We start from the raw sequence: 14,015 nt of genomic DNA on the forward strand, positions 1-14,015 counted from the left end.
CATGCAGAACATCATGGAAGCAAACTATTTTAAAACTTGGGAAATACAGTAGCCTTTAAATTTGATCATTTCCTCCTTCACGGTGTTAGTGAGACTTCTCTGCACGTTAACCCAGAATGGTACCCCGCCCGGGAGGGAGAGCGCGAGCTCTGGGGTGGACCGGCAAGTGGAGGCGGACAGAGGAAGGGACCAAGCTGACAGCTTCGCAGAGCGTTGGCGGCGGGTGTGAGACCGGGACCCGCGACCGCCACGGCTACAGGGTTCGATCTGGACCCTCCGGGGTCACAGGGCTCCCGAGTTGGGAGGATGCTCTCTGCCCACTGCGGGAGCCTCCCTCCTCTGAGCAGAGGAGGAAAGGGCGCGCAGTCGCGCGCGCGCACACACATCATTCCCCTGGAGTTGTGTCTTGTCTCTTTTGTTTTTCTCCCTTCCCGGTCATGAGACCCGGAAGTTTTGTTTTTTTTTTTTTTTAATCCTGTCTCTCTCTTTTCCACCCCCACCCCCCCAATCTATCACATGGCAGAGATAGAATAAAAACAGAAAAATGGCGACGGTCACGTTGTGGCGAGCACGTTGTATCCTTGCTGCGTCATTAGATAATCCTCATGCAAATAGCTTGAAGAACAAAGGAAGGGGGGCCCGGGACCCCCGGGGGCGCAGGTGGGTGTGGGGGCGGCGTGCCGGGAGCGGGGGCGGCGGTGCGCGCGCGGAGCCGAGCGCCGGCGGGAGGCGTGCGGCCGCGCGGGGCTCCGTGCGCCGAGTGTCTACGTCCGTGTGCGCGCCTCTGCGGCGCGGTGGAGCGCTGGCCGGGCCGCTTCTGGCCGGGTCTCGCGGCACCAGAGCCCGCCACCCGCCCGCCCGGGGGCACGGAAAGCCGGGGGCCGAGGAGAGCCGTTCCGGCGAGGCCGGCCGCGACGCGCGCACACGCACACGCACACGCCGCCGCGGGGCTCGGCCGGCTCGGCTGCCGCGCGGGGGGCGGGCCGAGGGCGGGCCGGGCGGGGGCCGAGGGCGCGCCGCTGTCCGGCGCTGGGCGGCCGCCTGCAGCCGCCGCGGGGGACCGCACGCAGCTCGCCACCTCGGGGTGGGCGGCGGCGGGGCGCTGGGGCGGTGGCACGGGGCGGGCTGGGACCCCGCACTCTCGCACGGACTTGGAGGGTATTGCTGGGCTGGGTCTGCTGTGCTTGGGGTGTGTTTTTTTCCTGCGGGGTGGGGGTGGGGGTGACCTCGCCCATCGGCATTTGCGCGGTTTCCCTTTGGCCCTCGCTGGGGGTGTCAGGAGCGACGCAGGTTGGCGAGGGCGCGGGGAGACCCCCGGTGCCCCGCTCCGGCCCCCTGGCGGGCCGGCGGCGCAGAGGGGCGGGGCGGGTATGTGTAAATGTTGCGCACTCGCTTTTCCCCCACCCCCGCCTGCTTCCAGGCAGCTGGCGTGGGTCCCTCGCCGTCCGGCGGCGACTGTAAATAGAGCCTGGATGTTGTTTACATGAAGGATCCGGCGGGAGGAGTCTGCGAGGAGGAGGCGGAGGAGGAGGAGGAGGGAGGGAGGAGAGAGGAAGATCGGAGTCCCCGCGTCGGCGACGGCGGCGGCGGTGGTGGTCCGGCGTGAGGGTGAGCCCTGCGCGGCGCGGGCACCGGGCGCTACCACGAGGCCGGGACGCTGGACTCTGGGGTAGGAGGGAGAATGGGCGCGGGGCGGGGAGAAGGGGTCTGTCAGAGTGGCATTTTTAGCTTACAACCTGCCACGCAGATTCTCCGGAGCGCTAGGGGAGGGGTTTGTGGGGAGGGCGGGGAAGACTCGATTTCTCTGCACGTTCATTCTCCTATCCCCAATCTTTTCCCGCTTCCTCTCGGGGCTCACCTGTTTATTTCCATCAGCCAGAGCTTTCAGTTTTTATTTAGGCATGAGAGGCTGTTTCTTTTATTAGAAGCGTAATTGGGGAGGGGGGTGCGTGGCTGTAATTTATGCGGGTCCCGGTCGCTTTTCAAGAAGGGGGAGGGGACTTGGCGGAGACCGCCTGCTCCCGGCCGTAGCTAACCCCAGGGCTTCTCCCTGCCTTCCCGCGGCCAAGGAATCTTTTCCCTCACTCAGCTACCCGCAGGCCAGCTGCCACCTTCTTGGAGAAGGACCACACCTGTGTTTATTCCTCGCTTTGGAAGAGAGGTGAGCTGAGAAACCGGGAAATCCTGTGTTCCCCAAACGTCTTAGCCAACCATCCCATCCCAGAATTGGCCAGAAAGTGCTGCTTTCACCTGCTGATTGCGCTGGGCACGCCCATCCCCCCACCCCGGCAAGTTGTGGTTTGCAGATGTGTTGGGATTTTCTCTTGCCTCTGGACCTGTACCCCACCACCCGGCAACTAACTGCTGGGTTTCGATTGAGAGAGAAGGATCCCCTTGGATTTAGTGTGCGTTCTGCATTCCCCAGTGGGTCTTCCAATGGAATCGTCTGCTCTTCCGCCACAGCCCCCTTTATTCTTCCGTTAAGAGCTTAGTCCAGAATCTGGCCTAAGCAGCCAGTCTCTGGCTCTCTTTTTCTGGGCTCCACCCTGGCCCCTCTTGGTTCTCCAGAGCCAAACACGCCTCCCAAGCAGAAGGCACACCCTGCCCTAAATCTCCATTCCAAAAGGGAGGGGAAAACAGTGGAAGAGAAGGGAGCCAGGGGTCTTCCTTCTGTCCTGAGTATCCCCAACAGCATTTCCCTCTTCAGGCTTGCTGGATTTATAATCCCTTTCTTCTTATCAGCTGCTCCCCCCACCCTTTGCCCCAGTCCTATGATAGATACTTAGGGAGGTGCGGGGGGTGGTGGTGGATTGTCACCCCTTTTCCCTGGTGCGAAGCATTTTCCTTCTCCTCGGTTTTTTCATTTTTGAGATGCTTAACAAGTAGAATATGTAAATATGTTTGCATGCTTATTTGAACTTGTTTTCTTGCTGGCTAATGAATAGCTGGGACTCAAAAGGGAGGGAGGGGAAAGCAACAAGAGGTGCACATTCCCGCTGGTGTCCCCCACATGAACATCCCCAGAGTTGCAGGAGGAGACCCTTCTGTGAAAGCCAACAGTCTCCCTTCCATGACATCACCACCTAAGCCCTTCCAACTTTAGCTTCAGAACAGGAAGAAGGCTCAAAATAGAACTACCTTAGGAATCCAGCTCCTTTTAGAAGATCAACTTTTAAATCAGCTGCAGTAGGAACACTGAACTTTGACATGGGTAGAGAAAGATGTAGTGTTTGTAGTAATTGGGGAAGGGTATGGGGATACTTTCCACGTATATTCACGAAATGCTTTTCTCAAGGTAAGTTGGGTACCTAGACCGATGAATGGTTAATCGGATGGTTCTAGATTCTTTACTGAATTATTCATGTGTTTCGGTATGTCAACAGTAACAAGTACTTTTCAGAACGAATTAAACAGGGGCTCCAAGAATGTGCTCTAGAGAGTCTGCTAGAGAGAGAGGAGGTTGTTGGTGGGGAGGGAGCTTTTGAAGGCGAGGAATCTGAGGATGCAGTGACAGCTGTTGTGAGTATGGAAGTTGAGAGGCTTACTATAAACAATGCCTGTAACTTTTGCAGGGTGACTAATATCCTGGACAAAGAAGTAATGATGTCAGGATTTTCCACCTTTACCTCGAAAATTAACTCCATATCTTTGAATCATGATGTCTCCATTTTTTTCCCTGAATTCTCTGAGCAGAAAGAGTTGTTCAGTCTTTAGGAAGGGCTGCCTAATAAATGATCATCACTGAAGTATTAACGACAATAAGTAAAGCAGAAAATATTTGGCATTATTTGAGTACCTGGTGGGTGCTGTAGAATGACTTGCTGGGTGAAGGGTTCCGGTTTGAAAAAAAATCCGGATGACAGGACTTTTCTCTACCTGCATTAATGCAGTAGCCACTAGCCACGTGTGGCTGTCAAGCACCTGAAATCTGGCTAGGGTGATAAGAAGTTGATTTTTAAATTAAAAATTGGTGTTCCATTCAGTTTTTGGAAAACTTTGTTATGTTTGGAAACAAGTTGGGTATGTGCATCTACTTTTTAAGCTGTAACTTTTATGAAATCTAAATACAGATTGAGTATTGCTGATGAAAATTTAGTGTTCGAATTGACATGTGTTATAAGTGAATATGCTCTGGATTTCAAAGACTTAGTACAAAAGAAGAGTAAAATATCTCACTAATAATGTTTATATTGATTACATGTTCCAATGAAAATAGTTTGGGTGTATTGTGTTAAATGAAATTTATTGTTAATGTCACTTTAACCTATTTATTTTTTAGTTTTTTTCAAAATGTGACTACTGGAATATCTAAAATTACATACATAGCTTGCTTTTTACTTTTCTGGGACAGCACTGGCCTGTAGCATCGCTCCTTTTTCTCCCTGGATTAATTTCAAAAGAGGTGACTGCATGAAATATCCCTTATGTTTTCAACCATTTACTTTCCCCTACTATTTTCCATTTGGAGATTTGGGGGCCCCAAGAGTTAGCTATCACACTATATGAGACTAATAGTGACTGCCCTGAAGATTTCTAGGAGGAGGAGGCGCGCCCTACTCAGGAAGGTCAATAAAGACATCCCGGGTACTGGAAGGGCTGACAGGGATGTCTTGGGAAAATTTAGCGATCCACATATCTGGCCAGAGCTGCTTTTGTAAAAGGTTCCTGGGCATGCCAAAATATATCAGAGAACAGTTCGTGGTACTGTAACAGTCATGACACCTGGTGGCATCTTAGTGATGCCACCCACCTTTGTTTATTTTTTTTTTTCTTTGCATTCACTTTCTGCCCTCACTTCATAGCTCCATTGGTGGTAATTGGGCCCACAAAGTTCCTGACCCTCCTTTTCCTCCAACAAAAAGTATAATGCCGACCTGAATGGAGACGTTACTATCTTTGGAGTTTGTTGTTGTTGTTTTTTTGTTTTGAAGATGTTGGGGGTAGGAGTTTATTAATTTTATTTTATTATTTTTGCTGTGTTGGGTCTTTGTTTCTGTGCGAGGGCTTTCTCTAGTTGTGGCAAGCGGGGACCACTCTTCATCGCGGTGCACGGGCCTCTCACTATCGCGGCCTCTCTTGTCGCGGAGCCCAGGCTTCAGACGCGCAGGCTCAGTAGTTGTGGCTCATGGGCTTAGTTGCTCCGCGGCATGTGGGATCTTCCCAGACCAGGGCTTGAACCCGTGTCTGCTGCATTGGCAGGCAGATTCTCAACCACTGCGCCACCAAGGAAGCCCTGGAGTTTGGTTTTATGTAATGAGATTCAGTAATGGCAGTGGAAGGGACTTGGGCATTTAGTACTTTCCCCTCATTTTGTAGGTGACAAACTGTCAAGTATCTTGCCATTTGACATATAGATAGAGGAATTAAGCATGTACCTTTGTTGATAAGCTCTTTAGAGAATCCCTGGGAAATGAAGTTTGTCAATGAATTAGGCAAGTATTTGTTGAGCTTGCACTCTGTGGAAAGGACTGTGATTAATGTTGTGGAAGGACATGAAGACAGCAGTCTCTGACTTCAGGAACAATACTGTTGATTTGAGGAAATCAGATGTAAACAGTACCAAAGTAAATCACAGTTTAAGATATAGCACTTCATAATGAGTGCAGTACCTGTGTGTTACAAGTAGAAACGTGTTCTTTTTCTGTGTGTTACAAGTAAAAATGTGTTCCTTTTCCAGATGTAGGAATAGAAGCTCTGAGAATGGTGGACTCTGCAGAAAAGAGGAGTGTGATTGTGTTTCTGGAACAGCCCAAGGCTCTAGAAGTAGAGGTCAGTGCACATCTTTGGTATTGCCCCCTTTATCTGTCCGTTAAGGGAATTTGAGAAGTAAGACCCAGCATTTCTAAATGGCAGTGCTGCCAGTAATGAGGAAATCATAGATTAATTGGAGCCACCCAGGGTTTTTAGAGAGACTAGCTAGGGGTGGATCATTTTGAAGTCAGCTGGTGTATTTTTGACTGGTTATTCTAAAAGGGTATGATAACAGAGGTGAGACGGAATAAAACTGACTTGTGAGCAGACTGAAATCCAAAACCTGGGGAAAAAAATTAAATCTTGAGCAAAATCCAACAGTGAAATAAGTAGACAGTTGGACTACAAGTGTGTATTCTGAGTACACGTGTAAAGGGGAAAGGCCCATAGAATAGAATATTATATTTTATTAAACATTAAGTGGGATGGTCCATTTATTTGTAGATTTTTAGTCTCCTGGAGCCTTTTTGGACTAAAATCCCCACCAGTTCGTTCCTCTTTCTGTCTCTGCATTATTGTATAGAGACCTTCTGTGTTAGGTTTTTTCTTCTACATGACCTGCTAAGGTTATGCAGCGTGACTGTTTAGAGGCCAGTGCTTGGAATGGGTAAAACAATGTCACCCCCTCTGTAATTACTCCCAGCTAATGCTTCTCTGTGAGAATTGGGGCTGACTTAGCCAAGGCAGTCGTCCTTGGCTTTTCCTTGCCGTTTTAGCTGATTTATTTCTCCTAAAAAAAGAAAAAAAAAAATGTGTAACCCCCTTATTCCTGGTTTCCTACTAATCTTGGCACAAGTTAGTTTTCAGACCAGCAAAGCTTTGCCATGAAATGCAGGTATGCATTCTCTGTATTTCTGACAAAGCAGTAGTTGACATTTGGCATTTTCTGTTGACAGTACATTTTTATAACATGACAGTTTGGTCAAATTTGCACATTTTATAATGTCACTGAGTTGGATTGTGGTTTTCGAGTTGGGGAAGAAAAAAAATCACACTTTAGTGAAAGACGAGTGGATTTAAATTAACCTCTTTAAACTATTTTAGTTTTAATGTATTGTCAGATATTTTGCATGCCAGCAGTTCATCTCATGGTACCTCCAGTTATTTAATATATAATCAGATACTTAAAAGTTCAAAATCACTGTATTTTCACTTTCAGTCTGTTGAGAAGAGAGACATGACATGTTTTTTGTGTGTGCATTTGTACTCCACAAGGTCTAAAAGCACATTTTTAGTATACCAGTTTGCCAGTAGTACTTGGTTTTCTAGTTGATAATATTTGGTGCATGCATCACGAAGAAATTGTTCTCAGTTGTATGATTTTCATCATAGAAGAACTGAGTTTAAAATCAGGTTGATCTCTGGAGGAAAGCATTTTACATCATTACTTTTTTCTTCCTCTCTTACTGTGCAGTATACTTTCGTACTGTAGCATTAGCACCTGCCATCACTTGTTTTAAAATTAAAATAAGTCAATTTTTGTAAGAAAAATCTACCGAAAAAGAAGTGTTTCTGATAGATTTAGTTTTTTAAATGCGCATTTATAAGAAATAATTTCCATGAAGAAATAAAACATTTTAAGTGTTTACTAGTATTTATAAAATACAGTTTTGAAAACCCACATTTTTTTCTTCCTTGAAACTGCTTCAGAGTTATTCTGAGAAAATATTAATTTAACTCTTCACAGAATAATGGCAGTTTGCTTTTTGTTATTACTTGGTCTCTAGGCTCCCGGCTCTATTCCCCCGTGCCCAGTTTAGGTAGAAAAAGAAATGAGAGAAAAATAAGGAAGTAAAGGAAATACTCATTACTTTTTGTACCAAAAATGTTTAGTTGTCTGATTTTTGGTCATGGCTAATAGAGTGAATTTCAACTTTGTAGTACATTACAAACATTAAGTTCGTGTTTGTTGACTTCATATTTAGACATTCAGTTGCATTGGTACTCAGTCTTTGCTAAGAACAGTCTAATAATTACTAAGTATATCAGAGTTTTTTATTTTTCCCCATACTTACTTACCCTCTAGCATCTCAGAGTAAGTATTCCTCTTTTCCAACACTGACAGAACTTGTGGCTGGGAATTGTTCGGTGGTAATCTTTTTATCCTTTTTGATGTATCAGCTATCTAAAATTTCATTCTCAAATAATCACAATATCTTTGTTCATGTAACAGATGTTTATAATTTGGGTGAAAATGTGCAACTATTTCCAGGAACCTTAGGTTAAGGAATCCAATTTTTTTTTTTTAATCTTCATTGCCCTCTCGTGTTTCAACTCTGTATTACATCAGTTGGCTAAGACCTAGGCGATGACCTCTTTAACTTTTACATATTTTTGCACTTCAGAGAATGTTGTTTTAATTTGTATGTGGGTGGATTGTTTCACTGGATATTCCTTTTCTGAAGATGAGGTCAGTTTCATAGTGCATACACTTAACAGTTGAGCTAGGCTCACTGTACTCTGCTATTTTCTGACCTATGCTGATCTAAAGAATTGATTGATCTCTCTGACTTATTTGAAGTAGAGAGCTAATATCTAATTTACATATAATGAGTCTTTGAAACTGAGCAAATGCCTAATTGAAAACACAGTTATTTTTCAAATATCTGTCAAGTTCCACTCATACTGAAATAACTTGAGAACTTATGACTGACATGGAAAAAAATGAGTGACTCATGGCTTTAATAAGTTGATTATTCTGAATCCTGAATTATAGTTTCAGAATCTTTTTGTCCTTTTTATTAAAAGTACATCATCCCTGGGACTTCCCTGGTGGTCCAGTGGTAAAGAATCCTCCTTACAATGCAGGGGACAAGGGTTTGATCCCTGGTTGGGGAACTAAGATCCCACATGCTGCAGGGCAACTAAGCCCACGTGCACAACTATGGAGCTTGTACGCCTCAACTAGAGCCTGCGTGCCGCAAACTACAGAGCTCACGCACTCTGGAACCCACGCACCACAACCTGAGAAGAAAAAATCCACATGCCACAACTAGAGAGAAGCCTGCGCACCACAAGGAAGAGCCTGTGCGCCGCAATGAAAGATCCTGCGTGCCTCAGCGAAGATCCACATGCCAACTAAGACCCAACGCAGTGAGAGAGAAAAATAAATAATAGGGCTTTCCAGGTGGCGCAGTGGTTGAGAGTCCGCCTGCCGATGCAGGGGACGTGGGTTCGTGCCCCGGTCTGGGAAGATCCCACATGCTGTGGAGCGGCTGGGCCCGTGAGCCATGGCCGCTGAGCCTGCACGTTCGGAGCCTGTGCTCTGCAACGGGAGAGGCCACAACAGTAAGAGGCCCGCGTACCACAAAAAATAATAATAATTTAAAAATTTAAAAATAAAATAAATAAATCTTTCAAAGTACATCATCCTTGAAGATGACTTCAGGGTACATGTTAAAGGTACAGATAATTTCAAAGCAAATGATGTGTATGTGTTGATTTTTTAAAAGGCATTCCAAAGGTTGTTAACAATCCTTCACCCTAACTGTAAAATCGACATAACTATAGTGAAAAACACCTCACAGGTGTGATAAATATGTAATCATCATCAGTGTCATCAATTTTATATTCTTAGCACTCAGAGCAAGAACAATAAAAGTCATTCTTTTTGCTAGTTTTTCTTAAATCATAAAACTCCCACAAGCTTCTGCTTCATGATCTGAGATGCTGATAAAACTAAAAATTTTAAGCAAAAAGTAGATGTTTTCAGAAACTTTGTTTGCATAAATTGTGTAAGCTGAATATCCCCTTGATGGAGTTGAATGGCTAGGTTGGGGTACAGAAAAAAGCACTAGGTTCAATCATTTGACATAGATTTGAACTCAGGTTCAATGTAACTTCGTGGTATGAATGAATACCATGCATGAATGATTGAGGTCAGGGAGATGGAATCAGCAAATCCATGCACTGAAGAGGTAACACTGAAATAGAGCTGGAAAGCATATGTGATGTATTCATGGTTGCTCATCAATATGTATAAATCATGTGTTCATCTTTTGTCTTAATATAATTCAACTAGGCCTTTTACTATTTCAGCCTCACTAATTGTTGGGCTGTGACCCTACTTTTTTTTCTGCTTCCCCACATCTCGAACCAGAAGGGGATCTTTTAGTCTTCCTCTTCCTGGGGAGCCTTCAGAGGGAGTCATGCAGCCCCACCGGAAAGGATGCTGCCAGCCGACACAGTGACTGACAGGCTGCCCTGGCTCAGTTATCACAGTGCTGATGCTGTCCATTCTAAAGGTACAGTACTGTGATAACTGAAGGATGGCAGCCATCTTGCCTTCCATCAGAGGAGCTCTGTCGTGCCTGGGAAGGAAGACAGAAGATGAAAGAGGCATGTGAAACAGTGGCAGGGACCCAGAAACCCTCTTACCCTGTTTCTGTATCGTGCTTTCCCTAGAGCACAGGGAATGTTATTCCATCTGTCTTTGCCCTGTTTTGTGATATGAGACTAAAGAGGAGTTGGGTAGTTGTTTGCCTTGTTGTACTGAGCAGACATGTTATTAAGATCTTTTGGGACTTTTACGAGACTGATTTGGGATAAGTGCAAAGTGTGGATTAGTATCTCTGGAGTGGTATTCAGAGACATTTGTGCCACTTTTATAAACATAAAAAGTAACCTAATTAAAATAGCTTGATGCCTGTCAATATTAGATGTTCAGAATGAAATTCAACTTAAACAGGGAGAAAAAAGCCCTACATGATGAACAGTATTCATATTGTACCAATAAAATTACATCTTTGTGTTTAAGAGTGGATAGAGACATGTCATGTTTCTTTCCATAACAAAATTTAGAATCTAGTCTGCTTCAAAACTTGTTGAATGCCCATGTTATTGCTTCTGTCACCTTTACATGAAAGTAAAATGTAAATAATTTTACTTGTATCAAATAATTAAGGACTACTCTTTCATGACATCTAGAACAAGTCAATTTCAGAGATATGAAGCTATAAATACCATCCCAGCATTGGGTGTGCATAAGAGACTAGGAAATTTAACAGAGCACACATCTTCAGCCTGCATCCTTGAGAGTACTTCTGGGGTTAGGGGAGGGGTTATTATAGAACCCAGGGTTTCCCACATCCCTCCTCCCTCAAGACTCCCGAGGAAGCTGTACACATGGAACAGCAGCAAACAAGGATCAGAATGCATGACCTGATTATGTGTTACATCATAGCCCATTGCAAGGCTCAGGTAATTTCATGTAGTTCAGCCTCAGTGCCCTAAACAGAGACCTCTTAACCTCTTCCCAGGCTCATAACTATACCTGGGAACCTTCCCATCCCATCGATAGGAACTGGTTTAGGAACCCAAAGCTGTGGGCAAAGAGAAAACAGAGCCTGCTGAGGTCAGGGCTATGTTTAATTCCAGTCTTCCCATTCTCACATATCTAAACTTAAGAATACAATGAATACACCAACCAAACACACATCGTGTGTATGTGTGTTTTAAACAAAGCAGTTGAAAAACCCCATCAGATTTTGCTTGCATCACGTCTCACTTAACCCACTGGAAACCCCTTACATCTATGAACTGGCTACCACAGGGCAAGAAGAGCCAGGGAAGGAAAAATTCCATGTGTGACCCTTTAATATACAGAGACCTTACTCACTACTCAGCACAGCCCAGTTAAGGCCTTAAGCCCATCTTATCATCAAGTTCCTCACTGGGACAAGAGTATGGGAAAAAGGGAACCTGAAGCGAGTAGAGAGGCAAAGTGTCACCTCCTGTCCAGAGAGCTTTGTTCTCCCCGCTCATCATGCTCCTTTGTTGGTCTACACAGTCCTCTGACCTCTTCTCTCCCCTTCGCGACCCCAGCGGGGCTATTCTTGGAATAGCCTTGAGCCACACCTGGTTGGCCCTGAATTGCTTTCCACATAGCATTGACCACGTTATGGCCCAGGACCTTCACATGTCTGCGTAACTCAGGATTTCTCCAAACTGCAGGCTGACTATGGTTTTGATTAGTTATAGGGGGATAGCTCTGCCCAGGTGTGTATTAGATTACCAGTTCTGAAATTCCTTGGAGTTTCCTGCTCCCTTAAACAGAAAAGGAATTTCAGACAGAAACCCTGGAAGAACTTCTAAGAAAGGAAAGTTCTGGGGTTGGTGAATTCTCAGCTTGATACACTCCTAACTTTTAGTGTTGCAGCAGGCAGAAAAAAGTGCTTCAGGGAGTGATGTGTTGTGCAATCATTGGCCTTGGTGAGGATTTCACCACCTACCTTGATCTTCCTGTTTTCCCATTACTAGTTTTATAAAAATTCGGGTTTTATACTCACTGGAACTTGACCCCAAGTCCACACCTGAGCCCATGGGCTCTTGCAGAGCTGAGTGTTGGGTGTAGTTTGGAGTCACTCCTGCATTTCTGCAGACAGCCATACTGGGTCCTATTTCCTGTCAACAGGAAAGCCTGGGCTCGGTCTGGGGCGTGAGCTCCAGAGAGCCTGCCTAGGCCTGGGGGGTCCTTGGCACTTTGGGGCAGTTCATAGATGTAAGGGGTTTCCAGTGGGTTAAGTGAGACGTGATGCAAGCAAAATCTGATGGGGTTTTTCAACTGCTTTGTTTAAAACACACATACACACGATGTGTGTTTGGTTGGTGTATTCATTGTATTCTTAAGTTTAGGTATGTGAGAATGGGAAGACTGGAATTAAACATAGGAATATCATATGATCCAGCATTTCCACTTCTGGTTATACGCCCGGGTGAATGGAGTCAGATATTTTTGCACCCGTGTTCACAGCAGCATCATTCACGATAGCCAAAAGGTAGAAGCAACCCAGGTGTCTGTCGATGAATGTGGATAAAGTGTTTATACATACAACAGAATATTATTCAGCATTATTAAGGGAGAAAATTCTGACACATGTTACAACATGGATGAACCTTCACGAAAGCTAAGTGAAACGAGCCAGGCACAAAACAGTGTATGAGTCGTCTTATATGAGTTTCCTATAGCAGTCAGAGTCATAGAGCCAGAGGAATGGTGGTTGCCCAGCGCTGCAGGAAGGGGGAAATGGGAAATTCACGTTTAACAGAGTTCCTGGGAAGATGAAAAAATTCTGGAGATGGATGATGATGGTTGCACAATGTGAATATACCTAATACTACAGAACTGTACACTTAAAAATGGCTAAAATGGTAAATTTTATGTCTATTTTACCACCACCACAACCAAAAAAAAAAAAAAAGCAAGGTAATAGCACTGTTGCAGGATTGAATTGATTACTCTCTTCTTTAGACAGTCTTCAGTGTGAAGATAATTGCTGTTTCAAATAAGCAATTAAAATGTAATTCCCATGTCTTTATGCATTTAAAGTTCTCTAATATGTAGACTGTTAGACATATGTCCAGGGTTTCTCACATAGCATAGCTTTAAAATTTTGTAAAATATAAAGAAAACTAAGTATAATAACAATGAAAGTACTAAAAGTAGAGTGAAGAAAAGGCCTCAGCAGGAAGGCAGATGATGGGGCATCTCATGCTGGCTTTATGCCTTTTCTGATGAAATTGGGCAACTCAGTGGACCTTTCCATGCTCTAGTTGCCTCATTTGCCTGCCTCTTTAGAGTAGTGGTAAAGATGAAATTGTGTGTGTGTGTGTGTGTGTACTTTGTATTGTATGCATAATATATGTGTGTGTATATGTATGTATATGTGTATATATATGACCATTTTGATGACCAAAGCAACATTCCAGTGGCATATTATTTCTTTTTCTCAAAATGTAGAAATACAATGTCTGAAAAGATTTTAAAGTAACTTTTAATATTTTAAAATAAACTTTTAATAAACATCCTAACTGGACTTGTCACTCAACTATTCCCAGCCTTATTAAAAGGAGTATTCTATAGCTTGCTCTTCATCACGAAAGTTTTTTTTCTATTTGTTATTATATGTTTAAATTTGAAAATAAGTAAAAGCATAGAGACTAGAAATAGACAGCAATAACCTTCTCTAAGGGATTGCATGTTTTATTAGCCCTGAGTAGCTTGCTCTTCATCATGAAAGATTTTTTTTCTATTTGTTATTACATGTTTAAATTTGAAAATAAGAGAAGTAAAAGCATAGAGACAAGAAATAGACAGCAATAACCTTCTCTAAGGGATCGCACGTTTTATTAGCCCTGAGTAAAAGGCATCATTTGTGGATTGTATCTACTTTATCACAAAACTCTCACTTGGACTCATGCTCTGGAAATCAGATTTTGGTGGTAGGAATGGCCCCCACCAGATCCCATGCAGTATTCTACCTTGA

General features: G+C 44.4%; 1 protein-coding gene across 11 annotated transcripts in view; it reads left to right on the forward strand.

The window, feature by feature from the left end:
- The first annotated feature begins 1,008 nt into the window (after positions 1-1,008).
- JAK1 (Janus kinase 1) overlaps positions 1,009-14,015 on the forward strand; it is a 251,537-nt gene continuing 238,530 nt past the window's right edge. For 3 of the 11 annotated variants that reach the window (XM_067006621.1, XM_067006641.1, XM_067006646.1), the window contains exons 1-2: positions 1,561-1,669; positions 5,678-5,769. The gene's annotated coding sequence lies outside the window, so the exon portion shown is untranslated. Of the gene's footprint in view, positions 1,159-1,402; positions 1,670-2,089; positions 2,162-5,677; positions 5,770-14,015 lie in introns of those variants that run through there. The other 8 variants (XM_067006606.1, XM_067006650.1, XM_067006579.1 and 5 more) reach the window with 7 other exon arrangements.

This window comes from Kogia breviceps, chromosome 1 (genome assembly GCF_026419965.1).
Source record: "Kogia breviceps isolate mKogBre1 chromosome 1, mKogBre1 haplotype 1, whole genome shotgun sequence".
In the NCBI taxonomy this organism is placed as follows: domain Eukaryota; kingdom Metazoa; phylum Chordata; class Mammalia; order Artiodactyla; family Physeteridae; genus Kogia; species Kogia breviceps.